Source organism: Podarcis gaigeae (genome assembly GCF_964106915.1).
Source record: "Podarcis gaigeae genome assembly, chromosome: 17".
NCBI classification, from domain to species: domain Eukaryota; kingdom Metazoa; phylum Chordata; class Lepidosauria; order Squamata; family Lacertidae; genus Podarcis; species Podarcis gaigeae.
In genome coordinates, this window is record NC_139694.1 from 36090092 (window position 1) to 36108033 (window position 17942).

General features: G+C 49.2%; 1 protein-coding gene across 1 annotated transcript in view; it reads left to right on the forward strand.

The window, feature by feature from the left end:
• Positions 1 to 9656: 9656 nt before the first annotated feature.
• LOC310834674 (metabotropic glutamate receptor 6-like) overlaps positions 9657 to 17942 on the forward strand; it is a 44051-nt gene continuing 35765 nt past the window's right edge. Inside the window, exon 1 of the mRNA XM_083718692.1 lies at positions 9657 to 9758. The gene's annotated coding sequence lies outside the window, so the exon portion shown is untranslated. The remainder of the gene's footprint in view (positions 9759 to 17942) is intronic.

Below are 17942 nucleotides of genomic sequence, written 5' to 3' on the forward strand. Positions count from 1 at the left end.
TTCTTAACCTGAAGCACCACTTTAGCTAATGGGGCCTCCTGCTGCCGCCGCACCACCGGAGCACAATTTCTCTTCTCACCCTGAAGCAAAGTTCTTAACCGAGGTACTATTTCTGGGTTAGCGGAGTCTGTAACCTGAAGCGCATGTAACCTGAGGTACCACTGTAATTAAAGCATCTTAAAAACAATTCCATTACAGATGCAGACTGCATAAGATCTCCGCTTGAAAGAGAAAGGTCTTCAGCAGGCACTGGTAAGATCGCAGAGTTGGTGCCTGTCTAATGGGAAGGAATTCCAGGGGACCCGATTCCCAGATTGTGAGGAGCAGATCTCCTGATAAGATGGTGGCTGCAGGAGGCCCTCTCCTGAAGAGCACAGTGATCCTTTGGGTATCTAGGGGGATTTAATGGAAGTGGTCCATAACGGCAATGGAGCAATGTGACACTTTGGATTATAATCATTTCTACTCATACCGTGTGCGTTGGATATGCATCTGGAACTGTACAATCCACCTGCAAGAGGGAGAGAGCAGAGGCTCAGGGGAAACTCCGAGATTTGCAGAAGTCCAAAAAGCATTAGAGGGAAGGAAAATCCTAAGAGGGGACAACCCCCCACCCCATGCAAGCAGCTCAGTGGGGACTGAACACGCTCAGCGAACCCAGATTGCTAACTGGTTGTTGCAGGAGGGGGAGATGGAATGGAATGGAGCATCCTAGAGCAGGCTGGCTGAGGATGGAATGGTGTACAGTATCCCGGAAGAGGCTGGCTGGAGCCCTGAGCAGAGGTACAATGCTCTGCAGTACGTTTTGCTGCAAGTCCCACCTGTCTCCAGTCCTGCACCCTTGAGAGCAAGACCCATTGAAAGCAGTAGGATCTTGCTTCCGAGTAAACTTTGAGAGGAGTGCATATACATCATACAAAAATAATAGGCAAGGAAGGAGATATAAATGGATTAATAGATTGTGGGTGTGTGGGTGGGTGGGTGTGTGTGTGCCAGGCAGATTCCAGCTCTGGAACAGATCTCTTTCAGACCCTGTTTTTAGTGATGAATTAATGCAATTGCTTCTCCCTCATCCCTCCCTCTATGAGTGGAATGGCATCAGAAACAGTTGGCATTTGTGCCGAGTAATTCATAAATTGCAAGAGGAAAGCAGCTGAGCTGGGGCAGTAAAACCTCATCCAGCAGCATGGAGAAATGCTGTACCAAGCTTTGAAAAAGGAGAGCAACTCCCGCTCCTCTAGATCATGTCTCTGTGGTTTTATTAAGGTTGAACCTGATCCTTCCCACAATCCGCCTGCAGGTGCCCCAGCACAGCCTCCTTGTGCTTCCCTTTCAGACTCTCCCTGCCCTTCCTTCCTTTCCTCCCCATTAGATCACTGCCCTGCATGACCCCTGGCCTTTCCACCCATGGCCTGCGATCCTGTGTCACAGTGGGGCTTAAAAAGGTAAAGGTAGGTCCATTAGGTCCAGTCGCAGATGACTCTGGGGTTGCGGCGCTCATCTCGCTTTATTGGCCAAGGGAGCCGGCGTACAGCTTCCGGGTCATGTGGCCAACATGACCAAGCCGCTTCTGGCGAACCAGAGCAGCGCACGGAAACATCATTTACCTTCCCGCCAGAGCAGTACCTATTTATCTACTTGCACTTGGACGTGCTTTCAAACTGCTAGGTTGGCAGGAGCAGGGACCAAGCATTGAGAGCTCACCCCATCGCGGGGATTCGAACCGCCGACCTTCTGATCGGCAAGTCCTAGGCTCTGTGGGTTAACCCACAGCGCCACCCGCATCCAAGTAAACATGCAGCAAGAGCAGCAAGCATGCAGAACCTGGTGCCCTCTAGATATTGCAGGACTACAACTCCCAGAATCCTTGGCTATGCTGGCTCAGAGGCTGATGGGAGTTGGAGTCCATCAACATCTGGAGGAAGACACCCTGATGTACAGGATTATGCTGACAGCTACCCTCAGATCTGCTATAATTCTTCCTGCCCATTATTTATTGGACACCTTCACAGGACATCTGTGGAGCCTCATCCTTTAAATGCAGTTCCCAAATTCCCCCCAATAAACCACTGTTGTTTAGGGTCTTGGCAGACCACTTAATGATTTTTCCGCTTGTTGTTGCAATTGTAATTCACGCTGCCAAGTGTGCTCTGTGAGTTCATCGGAATTCAAACTGCAATACAATATAAGAAAGAAAAGAAGCCATAAAAATACAAATAAAAATCAGTATGAATGGGTGATGGGTGTACTGACTCCTGTCTTCACCTAGAAAGCCACAGACGCACCAAGGACCACCTGAATGAAACTCATGGTCCACAGTCTGGAAATGCCGCTTGAAATCCCTCTGCAGCTTCTGCCTTTGGAAAGACCCTTAACCCAAGACTGCCCTTCACCAACCGAAAGAGCTGAGCAAAAGATGGCCTCCCAAAATTATCCACCTTATTTGTGAGCACTGACGTTGGAGGAGCCATTTTGCTGAATTGTTTTTTTGTGTGTGGGTGTGGGTGTGTGGGTGGGCTCTCTAACAATTCAGAGAAGAGTCGTTCCCCCCAAAATAAAATTATGGGGAAATTCTCTTCTGCTGATTTTCACCCAGCCCTGTTAATACTTGATAGAACTAGCTTGTGGGTTAATACAGGTGGATAAAGGAAGCAAAGGGCAAGAAGAGGAAGACAAGAAGGAGCAGGCACCAAAACCTTCCTTCTATGATGGGTAGGAAAGCCTTCTTGGCCCAAGGCCACTTTCCTTTTTGGGACCGCACAGTGAAGATGGAAGAGGCTATAGGGAAAAATGAGCTGGGCAACAAATGTAAATTTTTCCTTTGTACGTATCCCTCTCTTGCCTCTCAAGGGAGAAAGTGCAAAGCAGAGCAGGTGTGAAGAGTTTATCTCAGGAGGGTGTGTGTCTTAGGGGAAGTCCCAAAAGTCGAACAGAGGCCCAGGGGTGGGGTGGGATACATCTGGACCCCAGTTCCTCTTCTACAATATTAAAATATATTGAGTGGCATCTGTAATCCACAGATTTAGTCTGCATACACATTGTACATTTAAAGCACATTCAACACACATTTCCCACTCTCCAAAAAATGGTTGGAATTGTAGTTCACCTCTCACAGAGCTACAATTCTCAGCACCCTTAACAAAGCACAGTCCCCAGGACTCTTTCCAGGGAGGTGTGCTTTAAATTGTACGGCGTGTCCCAAGTGCCCAAAGCTGTACCCTAAATTGGGGAGAAGTTGGGGACAGGGCATTTCATCCAATAGTGTGTGTGTGTGCCTGTGTGCCTTCAGACTCTCCAACCATTTGCAAGGGCTTGAAATGCTGATAAATTTCAGCCCAGTTCTTCAGAAGCCATTGTTGTGGTATTCATCCCCTCCACCTCCTGTCTCTCCCTTTCCGCACTGCCTCCCCACATTGTTCCTCCTACATCGCCACACCGCACATGACAACAAACATTGCTGCAACTTCCACAGATTCCTCTTTTTCACTCAAACTATCTGGCACAGGGAGGCCTCATCAGCATCGGGCCTGCAGTGATTTATTCCCCTGCAGTGATTTATTCCCCTGCTCTGATCTCAAATAATATCTCCTCTGAAGCAATGATCCAGGCCTCAACCAGGATCATCTTTGACTCTTTAAAGCAGGGGAGAAGAGCCTCAGGTCTGGAAGACAAATGAAGCAGTCCCAGGTGTCTCTATCCACCCCTCTGGTCTCTTCCCAAGCCATGCTCCTCACTCACCTTGCTCTGTGCCCTCCTTGAGGGCTTTTTATCAAGCTGCAATGTCTCCTTGTTGTTGTTGTTTAGTCGTGTCCAACTCTTTGTGACCCCATGGACCAGAGCACACCAGGCACTCCTGTCTTCCACTGCCTCCCACAGTTTGGTCAAACTCATGTTAGTAGCTTCGAGAACACTGTCCCACCATCTCGTCCTCTGTCATCCCCTTCTCCTTGTGATCTTTCCCAACATCAGGGTCTTTTCCAGGGAGTCTTCTCTTCTCATGAGGTGGCCAAAGTATTGGAGCCTCAGCTTCAGGATCTGTCTTTCCAGTGAGCACTCAAGGCTGATTTCCTTAAGAATTGATAGGTTTGATCTTCTTGCAGTCCATGGGACTCTCAAGAGTCTCCTCCAGCACCATAATTCAAATGTCTCCTAGAACGGGACTAATGCCTTTTGGATGCCTGGATGAAGAGATGTGTCATGGGGTTGGGTTGTGTCTGGCTGGAATATAACATACCTACACACAAAGAATTGCACCTGTGGATCCATCCACTTTGACCTCTGGCCCTGCACACCTTGGCGTGCTGCACCAGAAAGTTGTCTAGTGAGGGAATGCAGCTTTAAAGCATCGTTTACATCAGGGGGAAAGTAAGTCAGCCCAATCTTAAGAGAGCTTTCAGGTGCTGCTTGCTTGCAGTCAGCCCAGAGATAAATGTGGGCGGAGCACCAGGTGTGTCTCTTACCTTTGTAAGGTAGGCTGCAGTAAAAGTGTCACCTGCTGATTTCTGGACATCAGTGGTGGAGACACAAGTCAAGCCAATTTCCCCACCTTCCTGCAAGATGAAGCGGACCAGCTCAGGACCAGTTTGACCCCTATTTATGTTTCTCCCACTCCCGTTCATACCGATGGTGGATCCCTGTCACCTTTCCTGTTTCTCCTTTCATAAAAACAGGCCAGCCTGTTGGTCTCCAACAGGCAACCTTCGTCATCTCACAGCAGAGAGCAAAACTCAAAGGCCGTGGGCCAGAGAGTGAGAAAGCGAGTGAGCCAAAGAACAGTTTCTAAAGCTATCAGCCGCATCCATCCTTAATCATCTCTCCTTTGCCCAGGGCAGCTCAAGTGAGAGCACTCAGGAGCAGAGAAAGAGAAAGGCAAGGGGAAGAGAAATGGACCAAAACAGTAATCAGAGGTTCAGAGGAACAGGGGCTGTGCAGGCACAGTCTGGAAAGCACAAGGGCCAAGGAGCAAACTCTCTGTCGCCCACCACTTCACATTTCAGCGTGTTGTAGGGATAGGTGAACTTGCCCATTTCAGCTTTTCTCAGTTGTCTCATTTTTCAAATCTTAAGTTCAGTTCTCCCCATTTCTATATCAGTTTTTGGATTTCTTTTTCATGCCTTCATGAAAATTCAGCAGCATTTCTCCTAAATATGCACATCATCGTTTGCATTTTTCTCCTGGAAAGCTGCACTGCAAAATTTGGAGAAGCGCATATTTGTTCTGAGAAATCTGTAAAACGGGTGGGTTTTTCTTTAAATGTGAACTCAGTTGATTCCCGCCCGCCCCCATCCTTAATGTTTGAGTAAACAACTTATTCCTTTTACCTTTCATGCCTTCCAAGGATGTCTTATTCTTATCTAGCAGAATTAAGAAAGTATTTTCAGCTGCACCGCAGGATCCCTTGCAAATGTCACAGAAGACGCATTGCAAGGAACACCAGGCTGCACCTCACAGGCTCTGCAACACTTCACAAGTTCCTCCCCACGACCACCACTCCCAAATATTAGCATCCCATTTTAAGAGTTAGGCTCAAGTGTCTCCTTCTCCTGCATCTCATGTCCCCCTGTCTGAGGTCCAGGATGTGGCCCACTCTTCCTGCCATATCACAGGTGCGGCCAAGTGGTCCCAAATGTCCTTTTGGGGAAGGGGCCAGGGCTGAGTGGATAGATCTTTTCATGCAGACGGTTCCAGGTTCAATCCCTGACATCATTTCAGCTAAGAGTAGCTCAAGTAGCAGGCAGCCAATCAGAAGGCACAGAACTGACTTGGTTTATGGAAACATCAGCAGCCGAAATGGAGGGGGATGTCCTTCCATTCCCTTTCAGGCAGATGTAATGTCTGGGGTCACATCCGCACCCATACATTTGAATCACTCTCACACCACTTTAACAGTCATGGCTTCCTGGGAATGTGCAAAGTTGTGTCACGTGATGAGCCGGTGCCCTGAGCCTTTAAACACACTTGTCAAGCGGAGGGAGAGCAATTGCCGTTTCTATTTATTGATTTAATGTTTATGGTGGTTTTCAGTCCTTCTCTCTTTTAATCTTCATTTCCCCACCGTCTTCCTGTGAGGAAGGCTATGGTGTTCTCAGCTTAGATAGAGAAGCTGTGGCTGGCAAAAAAATGTACTTAGCCAAGGTCACTCAGGGAGTCCCAGTGGGGAAGTGATGGTCAGCAATCCTAGATTTCTTTCACCTGGAAGGGGCTGGCGCAAGACATTTTACTACCTGAGGCAAAGGGCAAGATTGTGCCTACCCACCTCCATCCCAGGGGACAGAAGCTGACAGAACTGGCAACTGAATCTCATTTCAGCACTGGAGATGGGACAGCATTTTCCACTGCAATGCCCTTCAGACTTGGGTCCCCCAACGTTGTTGGACTACAGCTCCCATCATCCCCACCCAGTATGGTCAGGATGATGGAAATTGTAGTTCAGCAACATAGAATAATAGAATTAAAGAACATCTGGGGAGCACACATTGAACAACACACCTTTCATGAACCTGAAGCCAGCATGCTAGCTGAATGTGTGATGGGCCCCGTGTCACACACAGATCTTATCTCAAAAATGGAGAACAGCTGGTGGGGGGGACTCGCAAGATAGGACAGTGCCCTCCCCCCAGCATCTGCCGCCTGAGGAGAATTGTTCACTTTGCCTAATGGTAGAGCCAGGCCCCCCCCACTGGCTCAGGCAGAGATCTCTTCAAATATTGCTGCCCCTGGGAGGATTATGGGATGAAGGCATTCCTGAAGGCATCATTTACCTGGAGCATTTGGCCGATGGAGCAAGTTCACTCCATTTCCTGCCCCGGCTTTTTGTGGTGTAACAAGGCAGCCCAGGGAATGATTTACCAGGAGCCCAGCAGGAGACAGAATGCTATGCCTGACTTCAGTAGCGGTAAAAATAGCTTCAGAACATGGCAGAGATGAGAGAGGAAAGAGGCAAAGTAGACAAGAGGGATTCGTGGGCAGATTTAGATCTTGGTTCAACCACGTCCTAGTTCTCCTGAATTTGGTATGCTGCAGAGCCAGAGCTAACATCAGGCAGAATGACCTGACAGCCTCAGGCACTTGATTTTGGAGTGTCATGAAAGCATAGCCAATTGTTATTTATTTACTTTATGACTATTGTAATTTTGCTCCGAAGGAGAGGCGCTTGTGGGATTTTCTGCCTAATGTTCCGAAACAAATTGACTGGGTCTAAGCTGGTGTTGAGAGACCAGGAAAGAGATCTTGGGGTCATGATGGAGAACTTGATGAAGATGTTGACCCAGTGCACAGAAGGTTTGGGGGGGAAGCAAATCCCAGGGGTGATCAGGAAAGGGACTGGAAATTGGCACTGCCAATATTGTAATGCCTTCATAACAGTTGAGGTTTCCTAGTTTCAAGAAAATGGTTTCAAAAATAGGGGGACAGATCAGAGGTTAATAAAATAGTGCAGAGTGGATAAAGTGGATAGGGAGCTTTTTTGCCCTCCATCCTCATAATGCCAGAACTCAGAGTCATCCAATGAAGACGAATGATGGAAGATTCAGGACAGAAAAAAGTTTTTTCTGCGTCACACCACACATCGTGGACTTTGTTTCCACATGATGTGGTAAAGATAGCCGTCAACTTAGGACATTTCTAGACTATTGTTATTTTGGGGTGGGATTCCAGGGCACCCTGGCAGATTCAGATTTCGGGCAATTGAACGTTATTTTGGCAACTCACCCACTTCCCTCCCCCAAAAGCAGACAAGGAAAGGGGACGGGAAATGTGTGAGATAAACATGGGAGAACGCTTGCTTGATGCACCGTGGTATAACCTGGCTGTCAACAAATTGGAAGGAACACTTGTACACAGCTGCTACCACCCAACCTCCCCACAAACTGTATGTAACCAATCAGGATGAATGCTCAATATGCAAGTGGTCTCAAAGTGACTTTGGTGGCTCTAAAAAGTCTACTCATGGGGTGGGAGGCAGCAGAAGAGGACTACTGCCTCCATGTCCTGCTTGCAGGTTTCCTAGAGGAAGCTCTGGTTGACCACTGTCTGGAACAATGCTCCTGCTTCAAAACTCTCATGCAAAACCTGTGTTGGCAGCTGCTGTCCAGCACGCTCTTCTCTGGTTTTCACCTAGGTCCTGCCAGCCGTATCCAGTAGCTGGATGCGCTCTGCTGTGTAAGGCTGCAAGGCACAAGGGCAATACAAAGGGCGTTGCTCTGCCTGACCTGCTGCCCACACTGAGCCTCCCAGCAAGCTACTGTCTAGATTCCAGTCAAGCGTCTTGAAATTGTTGTTGTTGTTTAGTCGTTTAGTCGTGTCTGACTCTTCATGACCCCACGGACCAGAGCAAGCCAGGCACTTCTGTCTTCCACTGCCTCCCGCAGTTTGGTCAAACTCATGCTGGTAGCTTCGAGAACACTGTCCAACCATCTCGTCCTCTGCCGTCACCTTCTCCTTGTGCCCTCAATCTTTCCCAACATCAGGGTCTTTTCCAGGGAGTCTTCTCTTCTCATGAGGTGGCCAAAGTACTGGAGCCTCAGCTTCAGGATCTGTCATTCCAGTGAGCACTCAGGGCTGATTTCCTTTCCTTAAGAATTGATAGGTTTGATCTTCTTGCAGTCCACGGGACTCTCAAGAATCTCCTCCAGCACCATAATTCAAAAGCATCAGTTCTTTGGAGATCAGCCTTCTTTCTGGTCCAGCTATCACTTCCATACATCACTACTGGGAAAACCATAGCTTTAACTATACGGACCTTTCACTACCCTAAGGAGTCTCAAAGCGGCTAACAATCTCCCTTCCCTTTCCCCCCCCCCCCCCACAACAAACAGGCTGAGATTCTTCAGAGAAGTGTGACTGGCCCAAGGTCACCCAGAAGCTGCATGTGGAGGAGCAGGAATCGAACCTGGTTCACCAGATTACAAGGGGCGTTGCTCTACCTGACCTGCTGCCCACACTGAGCCTCCCAGCAAGCTACTGTCTAGATTCCAGTCAAGCATCTTGAAATTACACTTCCTTATTATGTACAGGAGGCAGTTGGTGGGGTGGGGGCAACATTACTCAATTAAGCGCTGTTTAAGGAACTGTTTCTTATATATTGTGTGACTTTTGATACTCATTTCCATGCCCTGGCCCTTCCGGTTGGCTGGCTGGGGAGGGTGCAGAGTTAAGCTTTGCTAGAGTGGAGTGATTCCCGGAAGCTGTGGGCCTGCCCCAAAGTTCTTGGGGAAGAGCAGGGGATGCGCGCTGGCGCACCTGTCTCCCGCACTCCTGCCTACCTGAGAGCATCCCTTGCGCAGCAAAAAGGAAGGCAGGAAAAGCGGGAGAGGCGATGCAGAAAGGTAGAAAGACACCAGGAAAGGGGTGTGCGATGAGAAAGAGAGGGGTGGGGACTCGGAAAGGCTAGAATGGAAGGAACGGAGCCGATCGCTCCCTCTACCTCTCATACTTAATGCATGGGGAGCGCGCGGGGGGGGGGGGAGGCGGAATTCGCCGTCCTGGGTTCCCCCCTCCCATTTGCACTCCAATCCTCTCCAAAGCCGGGTGCATTAAAGCGCGAGGATTTTCCGAGCGGATTTCCCTGCCCGCCGCTTCGCTGCCATCTCTAATTCCAGCGGGCGCCCAGCGGCTGGGCAGACGGGGCGTCAAGGCGCCACCCGCCGCCGCCTGGGGACGCAGGCGAGCCCGGGGGAGCCCGAGATGCCGCGCGGAGACGGCGGCGAGAGCCAGGGACCCCGAGGGCAGGCGACACCGGCGGGGGACCCCGGGGTCAGGTAGGAGGAAGAGAGCGGCGGGGGCGCAGAGGAGCGGGGGGGGCGCTTCAGCTCCGGGGACCCCCAGTGCAAAAGAGGGGGCGCGATCAATAGAAAGGCAGTGCCTCTGAGCGTGTGCAGAGGGCTTTCCTCTCGCCGCTGCCTTCTGCGGGATGCATCCAATGTTAGCCCGGATCAGAAGGGACCCGTCGCCATCAAGGGAGGTGACTCCCTCAGGTCCGTTGGTGTTAATGGGTCTACTCTCAGCGCAACTTAATGGTATATATACAGCCCTGATAATAATGTCAAGCCGGTTCCCACCAGATGCAAAAGAGGACCCCGTTTAATTTCTATACGACAAAGAGGCGCAGCGGGTTCAGATGCGATTGGAATTGCTGCCCCTCTGATCTGAAACCCTCCGTGGAATCACTCAGGGGTGAAGGAAATGCACTCTGTACCCGCTCAGAGGCACTTTCGTTTGCTTTATTTTCTAAACCGGACGCTGGGCTGGGGCTGAGTCCTCTGAACAAGTCAGCGCCGCCTCCCTCCAGGACAAGGCTCCTTTCCTTAAACAATTGCAACGAGAGGTGAGGTTTGTTTGGTGTGAGGGGTTGCAGAAGCAGCTTGGGGGGGGGGGGAGAAGAAACTGCCGTGGCTGTTGGGAGTTCCTTCTTCTACACAACTGTTGTTCTTAGGGTAACAAATTACAAAAAAGAGATTCTGACTAAACATCAGGAAAAAAACTTTCTGACAGTAAGAGGTGCTTGACAGTCTCCCTCTGGAGGTTGTGAAGTCTCCTTCCTTGGAGATTTTTAAGCAGAGGTTGGATGGCCATCTGGCATGGATGCTTTAATTGAGATTCCTGAATTGCAGGGGGTTGGGCTAGATGACCCTCGGGGTCCCTTCCAACTCTACATTTCTGTGATTCTATACCTTCTATGAACATAGAATATATGAAACAGACCCCCCCCAAAAAAAAGCATGGGGAAAAACAAACCCCACCCTCCCGTCAACTAACCACAAACCCATTTTACAATTAATTACCCTGTTAAAGAAGCACAAAGATGGCAGGGAAATGGGTCTTTGCTTTTGCTAACTTGGACAACAAAGCCGGCAGGATTATTATTCTTGGGCCTTACAGGTCAGGGCAGAAGTGGCTTTTCCAAAGGATGAGGTGAGGATTGGGGGAAAGCATTAAAGACCACAGCAGTGGCATGCGGTGCGATTTTTCATAGGGGAACAGTTAGGGCCAGAGATGCGCGTGAGCATCGTGCCTCCTCCCTTAAGCTGGGCAGAAGCTTCCCGGGCTTTGGGGAGGAGGCACCAGGCTGTAATACATTAATACTCTAATTTACCAGGAACATTTAGGAGACTAGCCTAGTCCCCCTAGTCCACTGACTACAGGGTGGGAGAAGGACAGATCTGTTCCATGGGAGACAATCTACTGTACATGGTAGTGCTCTTGTGCAGCTCCTGTTTGTGTCAGATAATTTTGTGCAGGAGAACTTCCCAGTGGGCTGAGACCAAAGATAATTTCTGTTTGTTTTTTATTATAAGATATTTATTAGGGTTTTTTTATAAAAGAAATACAAAAATAATAAACAACATTACTTTGTTTTGACAAAATTTCATAACTTCTTTGGACTTCCTCACGTCTCCCGCTCCCACTTACATCGTTAATAGATTTTTTCAAGCAAATTCTCATCTTATTTGCAAATTTATAACCACTCAATTCGATATAGTATAACAATTCTCCAACAAATTTTGTTTCTCTTAATCTTATTTATCGTCAATTTTCAATCCAATTTAGTGGTGGCCAATTATTTATAACCAAGCATCCTCATTAACATTCCACTAAATCACAATATTTTTGTAGATAAATCTTAAATTTCTTCCAATCTTCTTCAATCCTTTCTTCTCCCAAGTCTCGAATTCTGCCAGTCATCTCCGCCAGTTGCATATAGTCCATCAGCTGCATCTGCCATTCTTCCCGGGTGGGTAGAGAGACCAAAGATAATTTGTGCACAAGGAAGTGCCATTTTGGATATTTTCAAGTCGGGCACAGGCTGGGCCCTGGGCCCGCATCAGCTCTGAGATCAGTGCCTCCTCTACAAAAAGACAAAGACCTCACACTGTCACTCAGCCAGCGAATTGGTTGGGAGAGTGATCATTGCTCCCACTTTGCAGGTGAACAAACCGAGAGGCAAAGAGCAGCTTCTGCAATGGCCTCCAGGAGCCACCATGCTGAATTCTGGTGTAAAGGCTGGTGCAGGAGGTGCTATCTGGTGCAAGGCAGCAAAACGGAAGGGAAGAGCTCATCATTTCAAAGAGGCCAGCAGGGCACATGGGGAAGCAGCCTGTTCAGGGCAGCTAAGTGGAAAGAGCAATCCCTTTGGTAGCCAAAGTCCCAGAAGCCAGGCCCAGCCCAGGAGCCCAAGTAACCCAAGGGGCTGCTTGGGGTGGTGGTATGTTTAGCAGTGCCCATGAAGCAGCACACTCTCTCTAAGGGAAGCAACCCACAGGGTCTCTTGCGATGACACAGAAAACACACAGAAGTTGCCTTATGCAGAGTCAGACCATTGGACCATCCAACTCAAAACTGCCCCAACAGAAGCTCTCCAGGGTTCCAGGCAGGGAAAAGTCCCAGCCTTTACCTGGAGCTGTCAGGAATCAAACCCAGAATGTTTGCATGCCAAAACAGAATTCTACGCCTGGAGGGCTACAGCCCTTCCTCTTTCAGGTTTCTGATCATGTCCAAACTGCGCATGATCTCCCAGCTTTTGAAATTCTTAAGGGATCCTCTGGGTCAAATCTCTGGCATCCATTGTTTCATTCTGTTCTTATAGGAAGAGTCGTGAGATACTCCTATAAACACATGATCAGTCAATCGCTGCTGCCGCCGCTGCTGTGGTGCAAGAGAGCACACTCAGAGTGGGTGACTTTGCTAGAGTGAAGTCTACAGGCCTGCCATTCAGGGATTAAAAACTGGGTGAGTTTTGCAGGGCAGCTGTGCACCGGGGGATCTGAGCTAGCAGCTCTATGAGGTGAAGCAAAAACAAGAAGCTAGAACGTGCTAAAAGAAGTCAAAGGACTTAAAAGATTCCTCTTCGTAGCCTAACTGTGCCCACCTTGTCGGCTGTCATGTGGAGAAGACCAAGGGAGGCTCGTTGGAAGTATAGATAGAAGGGCATGTTTGGGTAGTGGTGCCATGTCTTGACCATCAGAGACATCGAATCATAGAACTGTAGAGTTGACAGGACCCCATGGGGCATCTACTCCAAACCCTCTGCAATGCAATGCTTTTAAAGCAGGGGTGGGGACCTGTGGCCCTCCAGATAGTGTGGGGCTCCAATTTCCATCAGGCTTAGTCAGCAGAGCCAATGGTCAGGGAGGGTGGGAGCTCTGGAGGGCCACGTGCTCCCCAGCTCTGCCCTAAAGCAGCTGGTCCTTGCTCTGGGCTGGATCTCTTCCTTCCGACACCAAGGCCTCGTTCTCAGGCTAGTATACTGACATTCCGCCTTTCCTCCAAAGAGCTCAAGGTGGCACACAGGGTTCTCCCACCTCCCATTTTGTCTTCACAACAATCCTGTAAGGTAGGGTTGAGTGATTGGCCAAGGATGACCCTCTACAGTTTTAGGGTTTTAGGATTGCCTGGTGAGTTTCATGGCTGGAGTGGAGATTTGAACCCAGCTCTCCCAGGCCTTAGTCTGTCACTTGAACCACCACACCACGAGGAAAACCTCAGGGTGACAGCTCAGAGCCAAAGGGGCCAGGTGTATCCTGTGAAGCTTGAACACTTTTGTTATTCACTCTACCTTGGTGCCCAACAGCCCTGTCCCTTACTTGCTAGTCACAGCCAGGTTCTGTCCTCAACCTGCCAAGTGATGTTCTTTGCCCCCTACAGCTTCTGTTAGCCTCTCCTGCTGCTGCTCTAGCATCCTGCCCCTTCTTAGGAGCTGAATCTGAGGAGAACTGGCCAATGCCTCATCCAGGGGTGAGGAGGCCTCAGACCCAGGAAATAAATGCCTGGCTTTAGGAAGTCTCCCCAGTCCTCACCCTCTACCAGTCCTGATTCACACACTCCTTGAGGGTTTTTGCCTGGCTGGAAAGTGTCTTTGCACTCCAATTTTATCTTCATCTGCCTCTGCCAGACAATCATCTGACATCTTGATCATGTCAGGTGACGGACAGGTGGGCGGTCCTGCCCAGCTGTCAAAGTTGACCTGCAGGGGGTGGGTTGGGGGTGTCTGCTTTGCCAACGTGCTCCCCACAGGGGAAGCAGCACCCAGCAGGATTGAACCCCAGTCCTGCAAGCCCATCAGCTGAAGCCACCCAGTGACATCAGTTGATTGATGGGCGGGTGTGGTTTGGGGGACATGGCCAAGCTGGACCCTTCTGGCAGAACCAGATTGACCCATGAGGCAGAGGTTTCCAACCCCATGTTACAGGCTGCCTCAAAGTTCTGCCTGCACTGGCTGAACTGCACTGCCTCTCTCCTGGCTTGTTGCCCCAGCCTCAGTCCTGGACAATATCCGTGCAATGCCATGCAAGGCGGCAGTTGCAGTCGATCCAGGTGATCCAAGGCGGCCATCTCTGGACCAAACGGGGCAGGCATTGAGCCAATGCAAATCAGTTGCTCTGAATCAGCCCAATAGAAGGGGTCCAGAAAGGAGAGGTTCAGTGGAAGAGTCCATGCTTGGCTTGCAAACAGTACGGCCCTTGGCATCCACAGATAGGACTCGGAAAGACTCTTGTCCAAACCTCGGGAGAGTCACTGCCAATCACTGTAAACCAGGAGAGGGGAAGCTGGATCCAGCCAGATCGACAGTGGCGGCCAATCCACTGTGAGTCCACTTTCCAGCTGGGCAAGGAAAACCACTTGTCAATCACCTAACATCATATGGCGTCCAGTAATTGTAACGTCAAGCTGCAGCTGCCAGTTCTGGGCACCACAGTTCAAGAAGGACACTGACAAACTGGAACGGGTCCAGAGGAGGGCAACCAAAATGGTCAAAGGCCTGGAAACAATGCCTTATGAGGAACGGCTAAGGGAGCTGGGCATGTTTAGCCTGGAGAAGAGGAGGTTAAGGGGTGATATGATAGCCATGTTCAAATATATAAAAGGATGTCACATAGAGGAGGGAGAAAGGTTGTTTTCTGCTGCTCCAGAGAAGCGGACACGGAGCAATGGTTCCAAACTACATAAAGAAGATTCCACCTAAACATTAGGAAGAACTTCCTGACAGTAAGAGCTGTTCGGCAGTGGAATTTGCTGCCAAGGAGTGTGGTGGAGTCTCCTTCTTTGGAGGTCTTTAAGCAGAGGCTTGACAACCATATGTCAGGAGTGCTCTGATGGTGTTTCCTGCTTGGCAGGGGGTTGGACTCGATGGCCCTTGTGGTCTCTTCCAACTCTATGATTCTATGATTCTAAGGAAGAGTTGGGAGCACACACTGTCGATGTGGACCATACAGAGCTTGATGGTCCAACCTGGATGGCGTGAGGCCTGCTTCCTGTATCCCAAAGTAGGCAAGGCTAGGCAGACAGTTGCTCTTGCCCAGGCTAGGAGTGTGGGAGGTTGGGGTTGGAAGAGACCATTGATCCAACGCAGAAGGCAAGGGAAAAGCTTTGCTGTGGTTTTTGGGGAGGTGCCTGTGCATGAGAGCAGGTCCCCAAATCCTGCTTCCCTCTTCCCATCTGCCCCCTAACGTGCTTGCCCTGGGGCAAGCTCTCCCCACCCACCCCTTGCCTGGCCAGTCGTCCTCTTTCCTTTTTAATCCTATTTGGAAAGAAGAGACCCTCCATTTTCATCCCCTGGCCCCAGCCTGATCTCCGCAGATGTATTCCCTTCTCTCTGCCTAATGTACTGTGCTATTATCCCAGCCGTCCAGGCTTTGGCACCAATCCCCTTTCCCCGGAGAGAGGGAGAGAGAGGGAGAGAGACCACTTTCAGCTTTAATCGGCTGCATTTCAGTCACAGAGGGAAGTAAATAAATAACACACACAAACAGCGCTCAGAAATCGCAATTCCATGTTGAGGGTCTTTAGCCCTGGGTGGCTACCGCTGCCTTTCCTCCCATGCAAAGCCATCTCCACCCTCCTCAGTTCTCAGCCTCTACGAATTCCACCCCCTCCTCTTCAGACAGATTCCAGTCCTTGTTTCTGGATTCAGATCTGACTTGTTCATTTGGGGGGGTTTCATAGCGACGGTGGTGGTAGTAGTAGTAGTAAATAATAATGCTTCTAGTACTTAGGACTTCAGAGAAATCAGAAAATTATATAGGCAGATCCTGATGGCCGCTGGGTTCAGCCAGACTTTGGATGAGGCTCAGCACTCTGCCCACCTTTTTGCCATTCCACCTTCCTTTCCCCTGTCCCTGCAGCCCCTTCACCAATTCCTATTTCCCCAATTCTCAGTCCTTCTCATACTATTCCGAATTCTTGGGAAACCTGACTCTTCTACACAAATCAAAAACAATGTTTTTTAAGTATGTAGTTCTCCTCAATGTGTGCACTGTACAGTGGTACCTCGGGTTAAGTACTAAATTCGCTCCGGAGGTCTGTACTTAACCTGAAACTGTTCTTAACCTGAAGCACCACTTTAGCTAATGGGGCCTCCTGCTGCTGCTGCGCCGCCGGAGCACGATTTCTGTTCTCATCCTGAAGCAAAGTTCTTAACCCGAGGTACTATTTCTGGGTTAACAGAGTCTGTAACCTGAAGCATATGTAACCTGAAGCATATGTAACCTGAGGTACCACTGTATTCAGAATGGTGAAGTTACTTTCGAAGCAGGGGAGGAACTGAGCAGCCGGGATCCAACCCTCTTCTATTCTATGCTCAAACCTTATAAGTCAGGTTTGTGGGTTCAAGCTCCACATTGGGCAAAAAGATTCCCGCATGGGGGGGTTGGACTAGATGACCCAATGGGAACTTTTCATTCTATAATTCTATTCCAGCCTTGGATTCTCTGGCACAGACTGCCTCTTCTCTCTTTGGTACACACAAGACGTAACTGGCTGTACGTTTGAAAAAATAATATATACTATTCGACAAAAGTAGCTCATAAAGTTCAAGGAACAAAGTAGAAGATCCAGTGGATCAGTTCATTCTCTAATCAGTTTATGCATAAGGTCCATATACAGTGGTACCTCAGGTTACAGACGCTTCAGGTTACAGACTCCGCTAACCCAGAAATAGTACCTCAGGTTAAGAACTTTGCTTCAGGATGAAAACAGAAATTGTGCTCCGGCAGCACGACGGCAGCAGGAGGCCCCATTAGCTAAAGTGGTGCTTCAGGTTAAGAACAGTTTCAGGTTAAGAATGGACCTCCGGAAGGAATTAAGTATGTAACCAGAGGTACCACTGTATGTGAAAGTGTCTATTCCACCTGTCTGTTCATAGAGTCCAACAGTCCACATGAAAGGTTGTTGCAGTTCCACAGAATCCTTTCACAGAATCTAAGGCAAGAATTTCCGGAATATTAGCCTTGTTTCGCCATCTTGGGCTTCATTAGTAGTACAAACTCAAATATGATATCACAGGACTGTGGATCTTATAGCATAGTAGTAGCTGCTGACTTTTGTTGAAATCTACAATTCAGTACAATGTAGTGTATGTTATTTTTTTCAAACGTACAGCCGGTTACGTCTTGTGTGTTTACTGAATATGTTTCACGTAAACAGAGGTTTGTTGTTTTGAGCATCTCTCTTTGGGGTAGGAGGAAGTATTCCTCACCCAGCCGTCGCTGAGAGCAGTTGCAAGCGGAGAGTCAGGCAGATTTCTGGGGGAGAGTCATATTGTGTCCAAGGACACTCAAGCCCCAGACATGCCTTCTGTAGGAACCACCTATAGCCGGGTTGTCCAACCTCTCAGACCAAATGGGCTGCAATAATACTTTGACACAGGGGCCACACACTGAATTAAATTCCTGTAGCAATAATTTAAAGTGTTTGCAATAGAGTTAATACAAGACAATTTGTTGCTTGTTGTTGTTGTTTAGTTGTGTCCGACTCTTCGTGACCCCATGGACCAGAGCACGCCAGGCACTCCTGTCTTCCACGGCCTCCCACAGTTTGGTCAGACTCATGCTGGTAGCTTTGAGAACACTGTCCAACCATCTCGTCCTCTGTTGTCCCCTTCTCCTTGTGCCCTCCATCTTTCCCAACATCAGGGTCTTTTCCAGGGAGTCGTCTCATGAGGTGGCCAA